We start from the raw sequence: 19,451 nt of genomic DNA, 5'->3' as shown, positions 1-19,451 counted from the left end.
GCTTGCAAATTTGTAATGGAGTGAAAGCTCGTACCACCACAGGACAGCCAGTAAGTCAAGTGATAAGGCGTTGGGGCAAGGGAAACGACTTTATTCAGAAAGCCGAGCAGATAGTGGACTAGAGTCCTAAAGGTTTCTCTTGAGAAGATAGAGAATGCAGGTTTCTTTTATGTCAGGGGAAAGGGGGAACAGGAGGGGTTTGAGGTCAGGATGTGACTGATGAGCTCAGACATCTGGAGGTCAGCAAGGGTCCAAGGGGGATGATGAAACTTCAAACTCTGGTTGCCGTGATCTTAGTCACAAGATTCCTATAAAAATTTTGATAAACAATATTTTTGTACATACCTTCCTTATCTCCTTAGGGAGGTAGTTTCAAGCAGGAAGGTTGTTTCAGTAAGTTCTAGGCTACAGGTTAGATGACTAGCATATCTACATGCAGGACTAAGCAGAAGTTGCTAACTAACACGTCAGGCACGAGCAAGATGGAGTCAGAAAGACCGATTATTTTATTTTATTACAAGTTCATATTCAGTTTTTTTAAAATCTTCCATGAATCTGGCCTAAGCCTTGTAAATATTTTTAGCATTAATATACTCTAAATTGAGCTTTTCATATTATTAAGCCATTTTTTTTTGAAATGAGGACACTCTTTAAGTTCTTGTATGGAATGATCTCCAAGCTGCACAGTGCAATATGTAGAATAGTGTATATAGTGTAGTGCTATTTGTGAAAAAAATAAAAGGGGGAGTGTGGAAGGAAGACCATATGTGTATACATGTATATATGTATGTATTTGCTTATATATGTACAAAATAACTCTGGAAGCATTTAAAATACATACATGCCTGCCATGTATTTGTCATACTTTTTTTGCCTATGCCTCTGTCCTCCCTATTCAGTACATTATAAAGCACATTCCCCTATTTTAGTCCTTAACTTATTTTTCTCTGTGTTTTGTTGACTTCCTCCCCCAACTACAGCAGGAATTTTGTTCATCTGGTTCAACTCTGTATCATTAGCTCTCTAGTGGAATAACTGGCACATATATGTGTATTTATTGAATGGAATAAATGAAGAATCTAAGTGAAGGTTTCCATATAGGAAAAGAATTATTGGCATAGATCCTAAAAAAAAAAAGAAAGAAGCGAAACAGGGAAATTCACTTTGTTCTCAGCACAGTTCAGGTGAGAAAGTTAGTAAAACATATGACATGTTTCTGATACTCTGTTTGACAAGGTGACATAACATTGGACTGTGAGGTGTTTTCCAACACCAACAACCAAGTCTCTGATTGTCCAGACACCAATTGTGTATTCAACAATTCAACTCAATTCTGACACTAACACTACCTGGAGTTAGTGAAGACCTCACAGTTTAGGGGCTAAGTCTCACAGGGCTACCCCACCTCAGATGCCAATAAGTCCCAGACCACCTGTACTTCTGATGAAGTGCATAGAAACTGGGAGTTCCCATGACATCCTTCTAAAGTTCAGTAATTGCCTAGAATGGCTCACAGAACTCAGGAAGATACATGACTTACATTTACAAAGTAAATGTATTTTCTGTATCCTTCCAACGGATACAAACGAACAGGCAGAGATGAAGAGGTACACAGGACAAGGTCCAGAAAGGTCTTGCACTTCTGTCCCCATGAAGTTGGGGCTTATCACCCTCCCAGTACATGGATGTGTTCACCAATTCAGAAGCTCTGAATCTCTTTGTTAAGAGTTTCTATAGAGTTCAGTCTCCAGTGTACCTGCCCCTTTCCCTGGAGGTTGGGAGTGGGGCTAAAAGTTCCCCCTTCTAATCACGTGGTCTTTCTGGTTTCTGGCCTCATCTTGAGGCTTTCTGGGGACCCCACCCTAAGCTACCTCACTAGCATAAACTCAGGAGTGGTGAAAAGAATAAAAGACCTTCTTATCATTAAGGAAATTCCAAGAGTATTAGGAGTTCTGTATCAGGAAGAGTGGACAAAGTGTTTATATTTTATTATATCAAAGGCTGTCACAGACTCAGACACTAGTCCCTAAAATTTTTAATTTGTTTTCTAGACCTAATCCCCCTGAGCAGCCTTCAACAGTAATTTAGTTTCCCATGTAGAATTACCCACTGGGGAGAAAATGGTCAAAGAGCCAACATTAATATTCTGGCTGACTTGAAATCTCTGTTTATGTAAACAAATAAATTGGCCTTATAGCTTTGGTATCAGTCTTATGTGACTACAATTAATGGAGAAGTTAGTATCAACTTTATGTACTAAAAAAAGTGGTATTGGCATAACTGGTTATTAATGTGGAAAAATATAAATACAGGTCTTACTTCACACTAGATATAAAAATAAATTCCAGGTAGATTAAAGATCTAAATGAAAAAATACAATAGAAATATAAGACATTTTAGTATATTATGTAACTTTTTATCAAGAAAGCTTCTTAAATAAGATAGGAGCCATTTAAAATATATATATTTGACACCATAAAAATTTTAAATGTGTTCTAATTTACTAGTCAGGGATATGCAAGTAAAACAATGAGGTACTATTTTTCATTCCTCAAATAGGCAAAAACAAAACAAATTTTATTGTTACCATCTCTCACCAGGATACAGGGAAACTTACACTCTCATACATTGCTGTCATAGCGTGGGAAAGTAATCTGAAAATATTTATTAAAATTATAAATATACATATACATTTCAATCCAAAATCCCATTTATCTTAAAGAAATGAAAATGCGAATATGTAGGATATGAATACAAGAATGTTTATTATGGCATTAATATTACTGGGAAAAAGTCAAGAAACAATCCAGATATCTTCAATAGTAAACCTGTTGATCAAATTATGGTGCACACGTGCTGTGGCACATTATGTAACCATTAAAAAGATCTGTTGTTTTGAGGAATGTGTATGATATATGAACATTTGTGAGACAAAAGCAAGTTGCACGAAAAATATGTATGTTATCATCTTTCATTATTTAATAAATATCCCCTTTATATTATTTAAAAAAAAAACTACACCTATATACAAACCCATATGCAAATACAGCTGTAGAGGCTTGGAAAAAGTATGGAAAGTTACATATCAAAATGTTAACATTTTAATGTCCCTGATGGAGGGGTGAGCATAAATGGAAGAGTTGGGGACATATCCATAAATATATCTTGCTAAAATTTCATGTATTAAAATGAGCACCTTTTTATTAATTAAAAAAAAAATCATTTTTTGAAACTACCGTCTGAGAACTAGACTGGGTTCTGATGACCTCATTATGCCCTTCCCACCCTGTGAGGCCAGAACAGTTGGTTGACTTTCCTGTCTGACACCACTTCTTTTTAAATTTCCTAGGTATAACGACAAATTTAGCAGATATTATCCTTTCATGGCTTCATGTACATTATTTTGTCTTTTTTGACTAGGTTATAGCACAAGTGTTGTCCTTCCCTACAGAGCTTAATATTCTATACTTTATCAAACACTGTTTCGGAAGCTCTGTGGGACTTCCGAACTTTAGCAAATAGACAGTTTGGTACTGCAGCCTGCCTTCCACCAGAAATGTAAAATCCAAGACTAGTGGTTCTCAACTGGGGCAATTTTGTCCCCCTATCCTCCAGGGGATATTTGACAATGTGGAGATATTTTTGGTTGTCAAAACGGAGGGAAGACTGTACTACTACCAACAGTCAGCAGATAGAAGCCAGGGATACTGCTAATCGTTCTACAATGCAGAGGACAGCCCTCCACAACAAAGAATTTTATAGCCAAATTATCAAGTGTCAGGGTTGAGAAACTCTTGCTTAGAGTTTCAACCACACTGACAAAGATTCCCAGGGAAATGAGGGGACAGGCTTATTAGCAAGGCCAGATTGCAAAAGGGCATAGGCAGTAATTTCCAAACTTTGATATTTTAGCAGCAGAATCCATCTGTTGAGTAATCTTAACTCTTATAAAATGTAGATACATTTCCTTTAATAGTTAAAGGACTCCCACCAGTCAATAAGAAAAAGATTGATAGCTCAGTTGAAAATGAAAAGTTGAATTCACAGGAAAGGGAATGCACGTACGTGGCTTTGAAACATGTGAAAGATGTAAAACCTCACTCACAGTAAGAGAAATACTCATTAATCTACAATGAGATACCGTTTTTCACGTATTAGATTGATCATATATCGCATTGGCAAGGATGTAGAGCCAGGCCCACTTGTATAGTGACAGAAGAAATGTCAATTCATACCCTATGGAGGGAAATTTGGCACTGTTTATCAAAATGTAAAATGCATATGCCTTTTAATCTGACAATTCAAATTCTAGAAATTGATTTTATAGATATACTTGCATACTCGCATGTATAAAATGCAAGGATGTTCATTGTGCCATCGTTTATACTAGCAAAATATTGGAAATACATTAATTGTCCATTAATAAAGAACTGGTTAAACATATCACCAGTACATATGTTATGCACATATATTATCACTGAAACCCCTGAAGTGGATAACAAGTTGCTCCTAAGGAGGGCAAATGGGAGACTGAACAATGTTATCAATAACATTTTTACTGTAAAATCTTTTGTGCCTTTTGAAGTCCTCACCATGTGTATCATTACCTATACGTGCATGTGTTCATACGTCATACATTACATATACAGTCATCCCTCCGTATCCTCGGAGGATTAGTTCCAGGACCACCCACCCCTATCCCCCTTGGGGATACCCAAATCCTCGGATGCTCAAGTCCCTTATATAAAATTGTATAGACCATGCATATCATTGCCCCTACCATAGATTTGAAACCTGTGGATATGAAGGGCCGACTGTATTAAATATATAAAAACAGAGCTGTGCTAGTTGAAGTAGACCCCCCCCTTCCAGTTTCCACCATATTGAGGGATACCTCAAGACATCACTGAGGAGATTTAGAGTCCCAAAAGAACTTGTGTTAGGGGCAGACTAACTGCTGTAATAAATAAAAATGTCAACGGCTAAATGCAACAAAAGTTTACTTCTCACTCACATGACAATCCTACATGGTTGTTCCTGGTCAAATAGCTCATTAGGTCTACTTGCCTTTAAAAAATGACCAAGAGGACACTTGTTCCTTCTATCTTGAAGCTCTGCCATTGGACAGGTAAAGGAAATTAACATTTTTTAGAAGGTTTTATTGGCCAGTCTTGAAAGTGACACCCACTGCTACTTCTCACAGACAGCTGTTTAAAAATCCATCATGTGGCTACACACAAGAAAACATGAGAAATTTTATCAGTTAGGGTCACAGAATGGAGGTGAGGGCAAACCAGACAATAATCAGCACTAAAATGTAATCTAGCTGTGTGGACAGTTTGTCAGCTGGATCCATTCATTATAACTTTATAAAAAGTTTCCTATTAGCCTTTCACCTAATGGATCCACCTCTTTAATGGTGTCCTTTGATGAACGTAAGTATTACTTTTAATGTAGACTAATTTATCAATCTTGTTCTTTATATTGGATTGTTTTCTTTTTAACTGAGATACAATTGATACATAAATTGTATTAGTTTTAGGTGTACAATTTAATGATTTGATTTATGTATATATGTGATGATTACCAGAGTTAGCTTAGTTTATATCACCACACATAGATACAAATGTGTGTGTGTGTGTAATGAGAACTTTTCAGATTTACTCTTAGCAACTTTCAAATATCAGATATAGTATTGTTAACTGCGTTCACCATGCTGAACATTACATTCCCAAGACTTACTTATCTTATAACTGGAAATTTGTGCCTTTGACCACCTTCACACATTTTGCCCATCCCCCACCTTGCCTCTGGCAACTATTAATCTGTTTTTCTCTGTTTCTATGAGTTTTTTTTTTTAGGTTCATATGAATGAGATCATACAGTATTTATCTTTCTCTGTCTGACTTATTTCATTTAGCATAATGCCCTAAAGATCCATCCATGTTGTCACAAATGCAGATTTTCTTTCTTTTTTATGGCTGAATAATATTCCATTACAAACACACACACACACACACACACACACACACACACACACACACACACACACATACACACACCACATTTTCTTTATCCATTCATCTATCAATGGACTCTTAAGTTATTTCCCCACATTGGCAGTTGTAAATAATGCTGCAGTGAACATAAGGATGCAAATATCTTTTTGAATTACTGTTTTAGATTTTTTTTGGATAAATACCCAGAAGTGGAATTGATAATGATTTTATTTTCTTTGGAATTAGTGGATGATATAGTAGTTCTGTTTTTAATTTTTGAGGTATTTCCATAGTGGCTGCTTTCCACCAATAGTACACCAAGGGTTCCCTTTTCTTCACATCTTTGCCAGCACTTATTATGTCTTATCTTTTTGATGCTAGCCATTCTAACAGGTGTGAGGTGAGATCTCATTGTGATTTTGATTTGCATTTCCCTAAAGAATACTGATGTTGAGCACTTTTTCCTGTACCTATTGGCCATCTATTTGTCTTCTTTGCAAAAATGTCTATCCAGAGCCTCTACCCATTTTTAAATCACATTGTTTTTTTTTTTTTGAGTTGTATGAGATTTTTCTTTTACAAAAATATTCTGGATATTAACCCCTTATCAAATATATGATTTGCAAATATTTTCTCCCATTCCATAGGTTGCCTTTTCATTTCATTAGTTTAATGTAGTCCCATTTATTTTTGCTTTTGTTGCCTTTGTTTTGGTGTCAAATCCAAAAATTATTTCCAAGACCAATGTCTAGGAGCTTACCCTCTATATTTTCTTCTAGGAGGCTCATGGTTTCAGATTTATATTCAAGTCTTTAATCCATTCTAAGTTGATTTTTGTGTGTGGTATAAAATAGTTGTCCAATTTCATTCTTTTGCATGTGGCTCTCCACTTTTCCCAAAACCATTTATTCCCCATTGTGTATTCTTGGCTCCTTTGTCACAGGGTTTGTTGGTGCTTTTTGTTTTGTTTTGTTATTTTTTGCCTATGGGTATTGTTGGGACTCACGGCAGGTCACCCCCAAAATAACATATAATGGCATATTGATTATTTCAAATGGTATGTCTTTTTCTGTCTGACTTAACTTCATTTAGCATAATAACCCTTAGGTCCATCCATGTTGTCAGAAATGGTAAGATTTCATTCTTTCTTTTGGACAAATAATCTTTAATTGTATATAGGTAATCGTATGTACCACAATTTCTTTATCCATTTGTTTATTGATGGGCACTTAGTTTGCTTCCTTATCTTGGCTATTGTAAATAATGCAGTGAACATAGGGGTACATATATCTTTTCAAATTAATGTTTTGGATTTCTTTATATAAATACACAGAAGCAGAATTACTGGATTATATGTTTTTAATTTTGTGAAGAACCTCCAAATTGGTTTCCATAGTGGCTGCACTAGTTTACAAGCCTACCAACAGTGTAAGAGGGTTCCCTTTTCTTCACATCCTCACCAACACTGTTGTTTGTTGATTTATTGATGATGGCCATTCTGACAGGTGTGAGGTGATATCTTATTGTGATTTAATTTGCATTTCTCTGATGATTAGTGATATTGAGCAAGCATCTTTTTATATGTCTATTGGTCATCTGTATGTCCTCTTTGGAGAAATATATATTCAGGTCCTCTGCCCATTCTCTTTTTTGGAGTTTTGTGGGTTTTTTTGGTGTTGAGTTGTATGAGTTCCTTATATATCTTGGATATTAACTATGTATTGTATGTGTCATTGGTGAATGTCTTCTCCCATTCAGTAGGATGTCTTCTAGTTTTATTGATGATTTCCTTTGCTGTGCAAAAAATTTTTAGTTCGATGTAGTCTCATTTGCTTATTTTTTCTTTTGTTTTCCTTGCCCAAGGAGATATATACAAAAAAATATTACCAAGAGCGATGTGAAAGAGTTTACTGCCTATGTTTTTTTCTAGGAGTTTTGTGCTTTCTGATCTTATATTTAGGTCTTTAATCCATTTTGAGTTTATTCTTGTACATGTTGTAAGAAAGTGTTCTTTTTTTTTTTTGGGTTTTTTTTTTTTTTTTGCATGTATTTCTCCAGTTTTCCCAACACAATTTATTGAGAGACTGTCTTCATCCCATTGTATAATCTTGCCTCCTTTATCATAGATTAATTGACCATATAGGAGTGGATGTATTTCTGGTCTCTCTATTCTGTTCCCTTGATCTATGTGTCTGTTTTTATACCAGTACCATGCTGTTTTGATTGCTATAGACTTGTAGTATAGGCCCACCATCCCTAGTGGGAGTCAAACCGGCAACCTTGTGGTTGAGAGGACGCATTCCAACCAACTGAGCCATCTGGGAGCTCAGCTACAGCTCAGCTCAAGGTGCCATGTTCAATTTTAGTTGCAGGGGGCGCTGCCCACCATCCCTTGGAGGACTCAGGGAATTGAACTGGTAATCTTGTGGTTGAGAGCCCACTGGCCCATGTGGGAATCGAACCGGCAGCCTTAGGACTTAGGAGCATGGAGCTCTAATCGCCTGAGCCACCGGGCCGGCCCCAGATTCTTGCTTCTTAATTCTCTATCATATTTATCTCCCATAGGCCATCTTTTACCATCTCATTACATCAGAAAGGCTGATTACCATGTAAAATGAACCATTCCCCTCTAAGCACTCTAAAGTCAATGTAGATTTGTTGAACACCTACCTCTTGCAAAAGTTCTGTGCTTCATTGTGGGAGAGGATGGTAAGATGAGAGAGGCAGGTTTCTGAGTTTCAGGAATTCACAATCCAGAAGGGGAAAGAGACTTAAGTATAGAAAGCTTGGACCTAGGATCATTTTGTTTTAAACAAGCATCTGTGCTCTTGAAGATCTCATATCAATTCAGATAATCACATTTTTCAAGATGAATTTGGGTAAAAGACCACAGTGAAATGATTTGTTTAGTAGCTAAAGTAGTGACAATATTTACAATTAAGTCATCTCCCGAGCTTTGAAATCATGTAATTCTTGATGGATTTTTTTTTAATTTAGGAAATTTGTACTATTTCCATATTTACACACTCATAAGAACATTTATTAATATTCTCATAATCACAGGCTTTCACCATTTTATAATTCAAATTCTCAAGCAGTGCTTCTGCACTGTACAAGGAATAGAAGTATTACAGGCAGAATTGTATGTGTTTTGAGGAGAGTTCTTTATTCCATAAGTTAAACATTGGGACTTGGAGACGTGTTAGCTGGTACTTCATAGGTGGGCAACAAATGAGTATTGCAGTGAATTCTCAGGGCACACCATACATGTGGTGGCAACAAAATATTCAGAAAATCCTGAACAAGTCGAAGGAGACTTTGGGGAGGGAGACTGTGGGGTGGGCGGCAGACAATAATATACCTTAAAAAAAAAAAAAAAAAAAGCCCTACAGGTTTGAAGGAGGCAGCTTCGCTTTGCCTGAGGCTGGATTGTAATTGCTCAGTGCTGCCCCCATCACTCTGGAATTTTCACTTTTCCTACTCCGTTAAGCCTTCTGGGCAAAGAAGTAGGGGGAAGGATTTGTTCTTCCCTCATACATTCCTTTCCACTCAGACCAAAGGGAGCTGGATATGGGAGACAAAACTTGAACCAAATGAGCTGGAAGAGGATCAGTCAGAAAACACACTCAGAAGCAAACACAGGGCATTGTTAAAGGGAATGGGGCACCACCTGAGGATTATATCCAGAGGGGCAGATGCCCTCTTGGTCTCAGAGCCCCAAAAGTTGGAGTGGGGAGCTAGAGGGTGGGTGGATTCCAGGTCAGCACAACGACCAGTGTGTGACTTGGGGATTGGGAAGGTACTGAAATCTAAATCTAAATGTAGGATCTTAAAAGTTTGCTTTCAATAATCTAATAGAAGTCAGTAGTGGTTTCTAGAGCCCTTATTATACAAGAATGCTTAGCGACATTTTAAAGATAGAAGAATGGAATCCAGGTGGAGCTGGGCAGGCTTTGGTTCCCATCTTGGCTTCTCTCTGAATCCCAATGCTGAGGCCACACCCCAGGCTAGTTACGTGAAATCTGTGGGGGTGGGACCCAGCCATCAATATTTTTAAATCTGCTCAGCTAGTAATTCCAATAGGTAGTGAAGCCCACTGAAGGGCACTTCTGGAGAGAGCTGGGATGCCCAGCTCTTACCTTCCAGGCAGATGCTCACTGCATGTAAGTTAGCATATTCTATTTATAAACCACGCTGTTTGATGTAGTCTACGATAAGAATAAAGGTAGATATGATATTATGGTATAATTGGTATTTAAAGCATATAATCCACAGGGACTATGCAGAAGTTACAATTTATTAGTTGGCTTCCACTCTCTCTTTTTTTTAAGAGCACAGTAGTGTTAAATGAATTAAATCGTACTTTGAGGCCTGAGAAACTCTATCTTAATCTTTTTGGACCTCAGATTTTAAAAAAACATTCTGTAACCTCAATTTTATGTACTAGTTTGAACCCTGAAACTGCTTCACTGTAAGTAACTGTAGCCAGAGTGATCTTTATTTTTTAATTGAGGTAAAATGTACATATAGGGAAATATTAACCTACATCTTCATGAGTTTTGATAAATGAATACACCTATGTAACCACCACCCTGATAAAGATATAGAATATTTCCATCACCCCAAAAAGTTTATGCCCTTTTAGGTCAGTCCTCACCCCACTCCCATAGCCACTCTTCTGAATTCTACCATCCTCCATCAGTTTTGACTGTTCTTGAACTTCATTGAAATGGAATCACACTCCATGCACTTCACAGTGATCTTTTTAAAAATACAAATTGGATCATGCTAATCCTCTGCAGGAAATCTTTAATGGCTCCCTAACACTTGGATAAATCCAGACTCCTTCTTGTGGCCAGCAAGGCCCTGCATCCCTTTTAATCCTTCAACATCGTCTCCCAGCTCTATCCCGTACACATAATGATGCCATTCTAGCCACACAAGTCTTCTTCTTCTTTTTTTTTTTTTTTTTAAAGATTTTATTGGGGAAGGGGAACTGGACTTTATTGGGGAACAGTGTGTACTTCCAGGATTTATTTCCAAGTCAAGTTGTTGTCCTTTCAATCTTAGTTGTGGAGGGCACAGCTCAGCTCCAGGTCCAGTTGCCATTGCTAGTTGCAGGGGGCGCAGCCCACCATCCTTTGCAGGAGTGGAACCGGCAACCTTGTGGTTGAGAGGACATCCGGGAGCTCAGTGGCAGATCAGCTCAAGGTCCCGTGTTCAATTTCAATTGCAGGGGGCGCTGCCCACCATCCCTTGCGGGACTCGAGGAATTGAACTGGCAACCTTGTGGTTGAGAGTCCACTGGCCCATGTGGGAATCGAACTGGCAGCTTTCGGAGTTAGGAGCATGGAGTTCTAACCGCATGAGCCATCAGGCCGGCCCCACAAGTCTTCTTTTTTAGCATCTTCCTTCTTGGGTCTTTGCTCAGCTGTATTCCCCTGTTAACTCCTACTCACCTTCAGGCTTCAACTTAACTGTTGCTTCCTCTCCGAGGCATTTCCTGCTGCCCTAATTCTAAATTAGGTTCTCCTTAGGTTCCTTTCATTTCACAATTAGTAACTGTATATTATGTGTGTATATATATATATATATATATATATATATATATTTTGTCTACTTTAAAATTGTCCTTCTCCTTTGCTTTGCCCATGAGGGCAAGGGCCATCCATGTCTCTTGAGCCCCTTCCCAGAACTTGAAACACACTGGGTATCCAATATATATTTGTTAAAATAAATGAATGAAATGGTTAATTCAACTCTTGAACTTACTATGTTGCAAAATAAGAGAAAAGAGATGGAGAAGAAAGGGAAGAAGGATGTGGGCAGGTAAGTGTGGGATTCCAATGGAGAACTGCTCCTCCTCCAACCTTGAGTTGTGAGAGGGAGGATTAAGTGTTGTATACAACAGTGGAAAGAACCCTTGCGAAGAAGTCAGATCATCTGGCTCAGTGACTTCTCCAGACATCAGTTTCCTGTCTTACAAAATGCAGGAGTTGGACTAGAAATGTCATCAGTACTGCCTCACCCTCTTGCAGCATTTGGAAACATATGGGGGTATTTTCCATAGTCACAATAATTGGAGACCACTATTGGCATTTATGAGTTCAGAGCACCATGAATGTTAAATGTCCAGCAATGTATGAGATAGTCTTAATCCTGTATCATCCAAAATACCAGTGTTGAGAAGCACTGTACTACGATTCTATGAAATCTACTGGGCATGGCCTGCGGTTCTCCATTTTGTGATACCTCATAAGCTATCTTCCAGGCAGATGCTTATTGTGTATAAAATACCTTATTTAGTGAATTACCTATTTATGAGGCAAACTGCTTGATTTAGTCTGTGATAAGAATTCAAAGGTAGACATAATATCAGGGCATAATTGATATTTGAGGTATGTATTCCACAAGAACGATGTAGAAGGTATCATATTTCTTTGTTAGCATCTTCCCCTTCCTTTTTTTCTTACAGAGCACAGTAGTTTTAAATGAGTAGGTAAGCATTTCTCCAAGAAATTTAAAGAGCTTGATGCTATTGCATTCTTCCTTAGTAGATGGGTAGGTCGAAGTCAGTTTACATTTGGGAAACTATTGTGGACTGAATGTTTGTGATCCCCAAATTCCTACTGAAGCGCTAACACCCAGTGTGGTGGAGTCTTTAGGAGATAATCAGGTTTAGATAAGGTCTGAGGGTGAAGCCTCCATGATGAGACTGGTGTCCTTATAGGAAGACTTTTTATAAAAGGAGGAGCTCCCCTTCTCTGTGATGGAAGGACAGTGAGAAGGTGGCCAGCTGCAAACCAGAAGACATCACTCGCCAAAGAACCAAATTGGGAAGCACCTTGATTTTAGACTTCCTAACCTCCAGAACTGTGACAAATAAATTGCTGTTGTTTAGGCCACCCAGAGTATGGTGTATGGTATTTTGGTATAGCAGCCTGAGCTGCCTACTACAGAAACTAAGGCTCAAAGAAGAGAAACATTAAAATTACTCAGAAAACCCTCCTGTGGCAAGGTAGATATTGTCAGTGTTGTGCTTCCTGGCCTAATGTTTCACCCACCAGAACTGGCTCTTCAGTTATAGTAGCTAAAGAGACTATTTGCTAAGTGTAGTCTCATCGTCACAATGCTAACGTCCTTGCCTGCTCTAAAATGCTATGTTGTTAACAATAAATAAGGTAGAAACAACACAAATCTCCATCAACTAACAACTGAATTTAAAAAAATGTATATACATACAATTGAATTATTTCGCCATAAAAAGGAATGAAAAACCGATACATGCTACCACATGGGTGAATCTTAACATTATGCTAAATGAAAGAAGCCAGTCACAAAAAAAAACACATGTTATAGGATTCCATTTATATGCAATGTCCAGAAAAGACAAATCTATAGAGACAGAAAGTAGATTAGTGGTTTTTTTAAGGCTAGGGATAATGAGGGTATAGGGGAGTGATATCTGAAGGATATGGGTTTCTTTTTGAGGTTGATGCACCTTCTAAAATTGACTGTGGTGAGTGGTGATGTTTGTAAATATATCACAAAAGGGTAGAAAACCATTCAATTGTACACTCCAAATGGGTGAATGATATGATATGTGAATTATAAATCAATAAAACTAGTTTTAAAATGGGAAAAGGTGTTCAACTTCATAAATAGAGAAATGAAAATCAAAACAACAGTGAGCAATCATTTTTCATCCATCAGATCAGCAAACATACCCAAGTTTATCATATTTATCACGGGCAAGGGCGTGACGAAGTTGGTGTTCCTGTGCACTGTTGGTGGGAGTATAAATCAAGGCAACTTTTTTGGAGGAAAGTTTGATAAGATCTTTCCTGACTCAGTATACACACTTTCGATTTAATCAATTCTCTTCCAGGAACTTGTTCTACCATACCTTTATCATGAAAAGAATTTTTACATTCATTTTACTAACAAAAATTAAAACAACCAAAATTCCATTAGTAGAGAATAATTAATTGAGTAAAATAAATTATAAATCAATATAAACTATGAATACTATGCAGCTGTTAAAAGCATGAAGGTGCAGAACGGTCTATATAGCTACTGTATTATGCAAAGAGGGAAGAAAATAAGAATATATATGTATGTATATATTTGCATAAAGAAGGATACACAGTTAATACAGTATAAGGTTACTTGGTTGATTGGGAACTAGGTAGATGGTAGATAGAAGTGGATATGAGACTTTTCACTGAATACCTCTATATTGTTTTATTTTCAAGCCATGTGACTATTTAACCTAAAAAAAAGTTAAATTAAAAAAAGGATGTAACTGAAATAAAATAGTGAAAATATCCACAAAAACTGAAATACAACTTGTACAAGATACATTAAGTGAAAAAATAAGTTTCAGAATAGTATGTACCAAAAAAGAATATTATGTACAGCACTCCTTCATTTATTTATTCAATTAACAAATACTTTTGAGTCCCTAATTTATGTTCTAGATACTAGAGATATGGAAGTAAACAAGGCAGCAAAGGCTCCTGCTATCATAGAGATTACATTTTATTTTATTTATTTTTTTACAGTGAACATTTTTTATATTTAGAATTAGCCAGCTGGATTCAGTTTAGATCATCCCATTTTTTTTGGCGACGTCCAAAGCTTCATCGTCAGGAGCCAGTGGAACACATGCCTGCTTCTCTCCATCAGGCCTGATCAGGGTGCCGACCTTGGCCCGGTCAATGTCATAGAGCTTCTTCACAGCCTGTTTAATCCGGTGCTTGTTGGCCTTGACATCCACAATGAACACAGTGTATTGTTGTCCTCTATCTTCTTCATGGCTGACTTGTATTTAGGGGGAACTTGATGGCATAGTGGTCAAGCTTGTTTCTCCTGGGGTCACTCTTCCGAGGATCTTTGAGCTGCAATGTCTTGGACCTTTGGAAGGTGATTGACGTGCAGATCTTTGTTTTGTGGCTGTGGAAGGCTTTCAGCACTGTTTTCTTAGTCTTCAAAGCCTTAGCTTTGGCTTCAGCTTTGGGAGGGGTAGGGGCTTCCTTCATCGCTTTCGGGGCCATCTTCGTGAATAGGTTACATTTTAGTAGTGAGACGGTAGGTAGGCGCATCAATGAACAAGGTAACTTCAGTGATAGAAGAAAGAAGAAAATAAAACACGGTGATAGTGACTTGGGTTGGGGAATAGTTACTTCATGGATGCCACAAAAGGCGTCTCTGAGGAAGTGACTATATAAGCTGACACCTGAATGAGGAGGACCTGGGACAAGAGAGTGGACCAGGAAGATAATTAGTGAGTGCAAAGGTTCCCCAGACTGGAACTAGTTGGCAAGTTTGAAGATCTAGAATATAATCTGTATAGCAGGCAGAAAGTGGTAAGAGAAGAATTAAGAGTGTTAGTCATAGGACAAATTATGGGTTTAAATAAGATAATATCTAGGGTGGTGACGGTGGTGCGGGAGGTGGAAGAGGAGGGGCTGGCAGGACCTGAACCCGTGTGTTTACCTGCATTTGTCGAAAGTCCGCAGAGCCACGCCCAAGGGGAGCAGGACTGCAGGGCCTCTACCGACCTTATTGCAAAGATAAAACCTGATAAAAGTCCTATGTTTGACCCGTCTACTCGGAAAAGTGGACTGGAGCCAAAATACAGCTACATTTTCTCCAGACATTTCCCCAACACATCCTGGAGAAGGTTTGGTTTTTGAGGCCTCTTTGTACTGCTAACTTAAACAGAGGGGTTTTTAAAGTACTAGGTCAGCTGACAGAGATTAGAGTTATCAACCCTGAATAATTTATGCAGTGTTTTAGGCAGACACATGAAGAAATGTGGGAATTATTATGTTACAGTTGTGGAAGATGCGACGTTAGGACAGATGGTTGCTACAGCAACTTTGGTACCAGAACATAAATTCATCCATTCCTGTGCTAAGAGAGGCAGAGTAGATGTTAGTGATGAATGCAGAAGAAGAAAGCAGGTTGGCAAATTGTTGTTATCAGCCCTTACTTTGCTAAGCAAGAAACTGGATTGTTATAAGTTTACCCTTGAATGTCTAACACAAAATGTTGGTTTCCATAAAAACTTTGGATATACAGTATCTGAAGAAAAATGTAGAAAACTGTCAGAGGTTTTCAAAGTAAAAATCTTTATAGAAAGACGCTTGTCAAAGGAGGTAATGCAACAAAGCTATATACCCTTCGTAGAGATAAAATAGTATTTTGCTGCAATCCAGTAACTTCTATAAATATTGGATTGAAAAAAACACTGTAATACAACAAATATAATGACATTTAGAAGATTACTTTGGGATGGTGGGACGTGCTGTGAGTTTAGATTAAAAATGAATATTATAAAGATGGTTTTTAATCAAAGAAATATATTTTTAACTTGAATCTTTTCTTGCATTGTATTTTTCTAAAGTTTGGCTTCATTTCTTGGTCGTCAGAATATAGCTAGTAAGGAGTTATGTACTGGGGGTGCCAAAAAAATGTACACATTTTAAGAGATGTTATCTATGTATTACTTTTCGAAGTTGAATTATGGTAGCAATGTGTAATAAGATGTTTGCTCAAAAGATGCCATTAATCAAATGAATGCTAGTCTCATTCATTGTATTACAATTTTAATACAATTTTTTCCTTTTTTAAAATGTGTATACATTTTTTTGGCTACCTCAGTGTTTGCTATCTGTACTGCTCATTTTTTAAAAAGCATGCAATGAATAAGGCTATTTCTTACCACATTCATAAAATTAGTACTTTTGTTTCAAATAAACATACTAAATACCAATTAGGGGTGTGTCATTTCCCATATATCACTTGAAATTGGATAAGTTATATATATTATAACTAAAAGTGGTACAGTCCAACATTTATTGATCCTAATACTGTGTTGGCAAATTACCTGATCGGCAAATTACCTTTCAAAGTAGAAATGAAAATTAACTTCTAAAATGTGACAAGATTCAAAGTAAAACAATTTAAATGTACACGTAAAAGTTTGTATAATTCTCATGTAGACAAAGTACCACCTATCTTATACGTGAAATATAATAATTACTCATTTGTTTAAAATACCTAACAGTAAATATAAGATACTTTTTAACAGTGAATATCAAATCCTGACAAATTGTGTATTTCTAACCTAACCTGATTTCTGATTTTTTCATGCATGTCTGAAGGCTCTCTTCTGAGGAACATTTTTATGAAAAATAGATTACAAAATTGAGTGGAATATTTAAAACTGTATTATACTGTATTTGTTACATCTTAAAACGTTGATGGAAGCTTTCTATTTAATGTGATTATAATGGTATTATTCTGGTTGCTATCCTATTTTGGTTTTATTTTAATTATTTTTTTAAGTTGAAGTAGGAATTAGATAATTTATTAATGGTTCCAATCTTTTGCATTCCATGTTACATTAAACCTGTTCGTGTGATGAAAAAAAAGGACAATACATATGCTTATATATAAATCAAAAATATCTGGAAGGACATACAATCTTTTTCATGTTATAAAGTGGCCGTTTGTGGGTGGGAATTAGGGATGATGGTCAGTAGGACTCTAACTTCCTCTCTTCCAGTAGGATTTAGATGTTTAAAAGTATTTAAAAATGCATAAAGTAAGAAATATGCTTCAAAAAAAGTTGTGTTTTGTTTTACATACGGAGTGTTGAGTAGTAATCTAGCAGAGTGAAGTCGGTACCTACAAGCTTGATGATGCCTTTGGTTCTAGTCCCTCTAGTGGCGACCATGAGGTACTGCTGGTGATTGGGTCCAAGCGCAAGCATAGTGAGAGTTCACGTATCTTCGGTGGAACTCTGAAACACTCAGAAGTTTGAATTCTTGAAATTGTGTGATCCTTGTCAAATGGTGGGTGGGAAATACCCCTAAATCGCTACAGTGATAGTTACCGTCCCCTGTGGTATATCATGAAGCAGGAGGCCAGCAAAGTCTTTAGATTTTAACATTAAAATATGAGGAAAACTCTCCAGTTCGATTGTCTTGCAAGTGTATGACTTAAATATCCGGGCCGTGGTCACCACCTCGTCTAAGGTTTTGCTCAGGCCTATCCCATTCTGTCTTCTCTCCACCTGGACAAGCTACATCTTCCTCCTCTCTTGGTCAGCTCACACCTTCTATATAACTTCCCCAACAATTCTCTTTGCCCCCTCCTTAACGCGTCCCTTAGCACTTCCTGACCAGGATTAAAACAGCAGACATTTAGGGTGCCATCAATGGGTGCTAGATACCATGTTAATTCATATCACCTTTTCAATCCTCAAATCAACTGTGGATGTAGGTGCTATTATCATCCCCCTTGGAGAAGGACAACCTGAGGTCTAGGGTCATAAAGTAGGATCACAGCTGGTAAATGGTAGCTTGGAATTGAATCCCTGCATCTAGACCACATACATGTAAGCAGTAATCTATACGTGAATATATTGGCTTTTTTATTTGGATAGATATTGAGTTTATATTTTAATCAGTGTGGATCATGGGTCATAAACTCAGATGTGGATAGGGGCCAGGATGTGAGTGCAGACAAAACCTCCCAATTTAAAAACATTGGCAGCTAATTTACAATATTTCAGGAATATGGTTTTGTTGGCCTGACCTGTGGGTCACAAGTTCCATCTTGTCTCTTTAATTGAGGTGCAAGTTCCTTTTGAGGAACCCCTAAAACAGACTCCTTTTATATCTTCCACAGTGTTAGGCACATACCGTGTACACAGAGTTCTGCTGATCCATGGAGCTGTTCATAAGTATTAGTCTATATTTAGATTTTAATTTCTTTTTGCAAACATTCATTTGGCAAGCTTGGGCTTTTACAGAATCATTATGGTATCTATGAATTTATCACTGAATCAAATGGATTCTCAGAATTTACCAAAGAGGATGGGGCCTAGGCTATTGAAAAGTATTCATTGCATGTTTCTTGTTTTTATTTCATTAATATTTCCTGACTATCAGATTAATATCCATGGTCTAGGTCATACCTTGGTGTACATTAGACTCACTGAGGAAAGCTTTAAAAAATACCCATGCTCCACCCCCACAAACTCCATTTCAATTGGTCTACAGGAGGGTCCTGGCATTAGTATATGTGTATATGTGTATACATATAGGTATATGTATGTGTATGTGTGTGTGTGTTTGCATATTCACCAAGTGATTATAATGTGTAGCCAACATAGAAGATCACTGGTCTAGGTTCTGGGAATCAAGACTCATGGGACCACAGAATCACAGATCTTACGTCGGAAGTTATCTCATGAATGATTTAGTCCCGTTTCATACCCATAAGTTACTGTTTTCCAAAAACTACCATTGTACCTGATTTGACTACTGTGTTACTGTTAACCTTAAAAATTAAACAGCAAAGATTATTAGAGAGGCAACTGAGTTTATTTGGGAATAGCAGAGGAATTACACTTTGGAACATGCAAACTATGTGAAC

The 19,451-nt window shown here is 37.3% G+C and overlaps 1 protein-coding gene and 2 pseudogenes across 1 annotated transcript in view; 2 read left to right on the top strand and 1 right to left on the bottom strand.

The window, feature by feature from the left end:
* DNAJC12 (DnaJ heat shock protein family (Hsp40) member C12) overlaps positions 1 to 19,451 on the top strand; it is a 69,082-nt gene that overhangs the window by 2,530 nt on the left and 47,101 nt on the right. The gene's annotated exons all lie outside the window — the stretch shown is intronic.
* LOC117035949 (60S ribosomal protein L23a-like) lies at positions 14,605 to 15,055 on the bottom strand (annotated as a pseudogene).
* On the top strand, positions 15,106 to 17,832 carry LOC117035863 (glucosamine 6-phosphate N-acetyltransferase-like; annotated as a pseudogene).

This window comes from Rhinolophus ferrumequinum, chromosome 16, assembly GCF_004115265.2.
Source record: "Rhinolophus ferrumequinum isolate MPI-CBG mRhiFer1 chromosome 16, mRhiFer1_v1.p, whole genome shotgun sequence".
Lineage (NCBI taxonomy): Eukaryota > Metazoa > Chordata > Mammalia > Chiroptera > Rhinolophidae > Rhinolophus > Rhinolophus ferrumequinum.
Note: the sequence above shows the minus strand (reverse complement) of the source record. Positions and strands in the feature narration are given on the sequence as shown.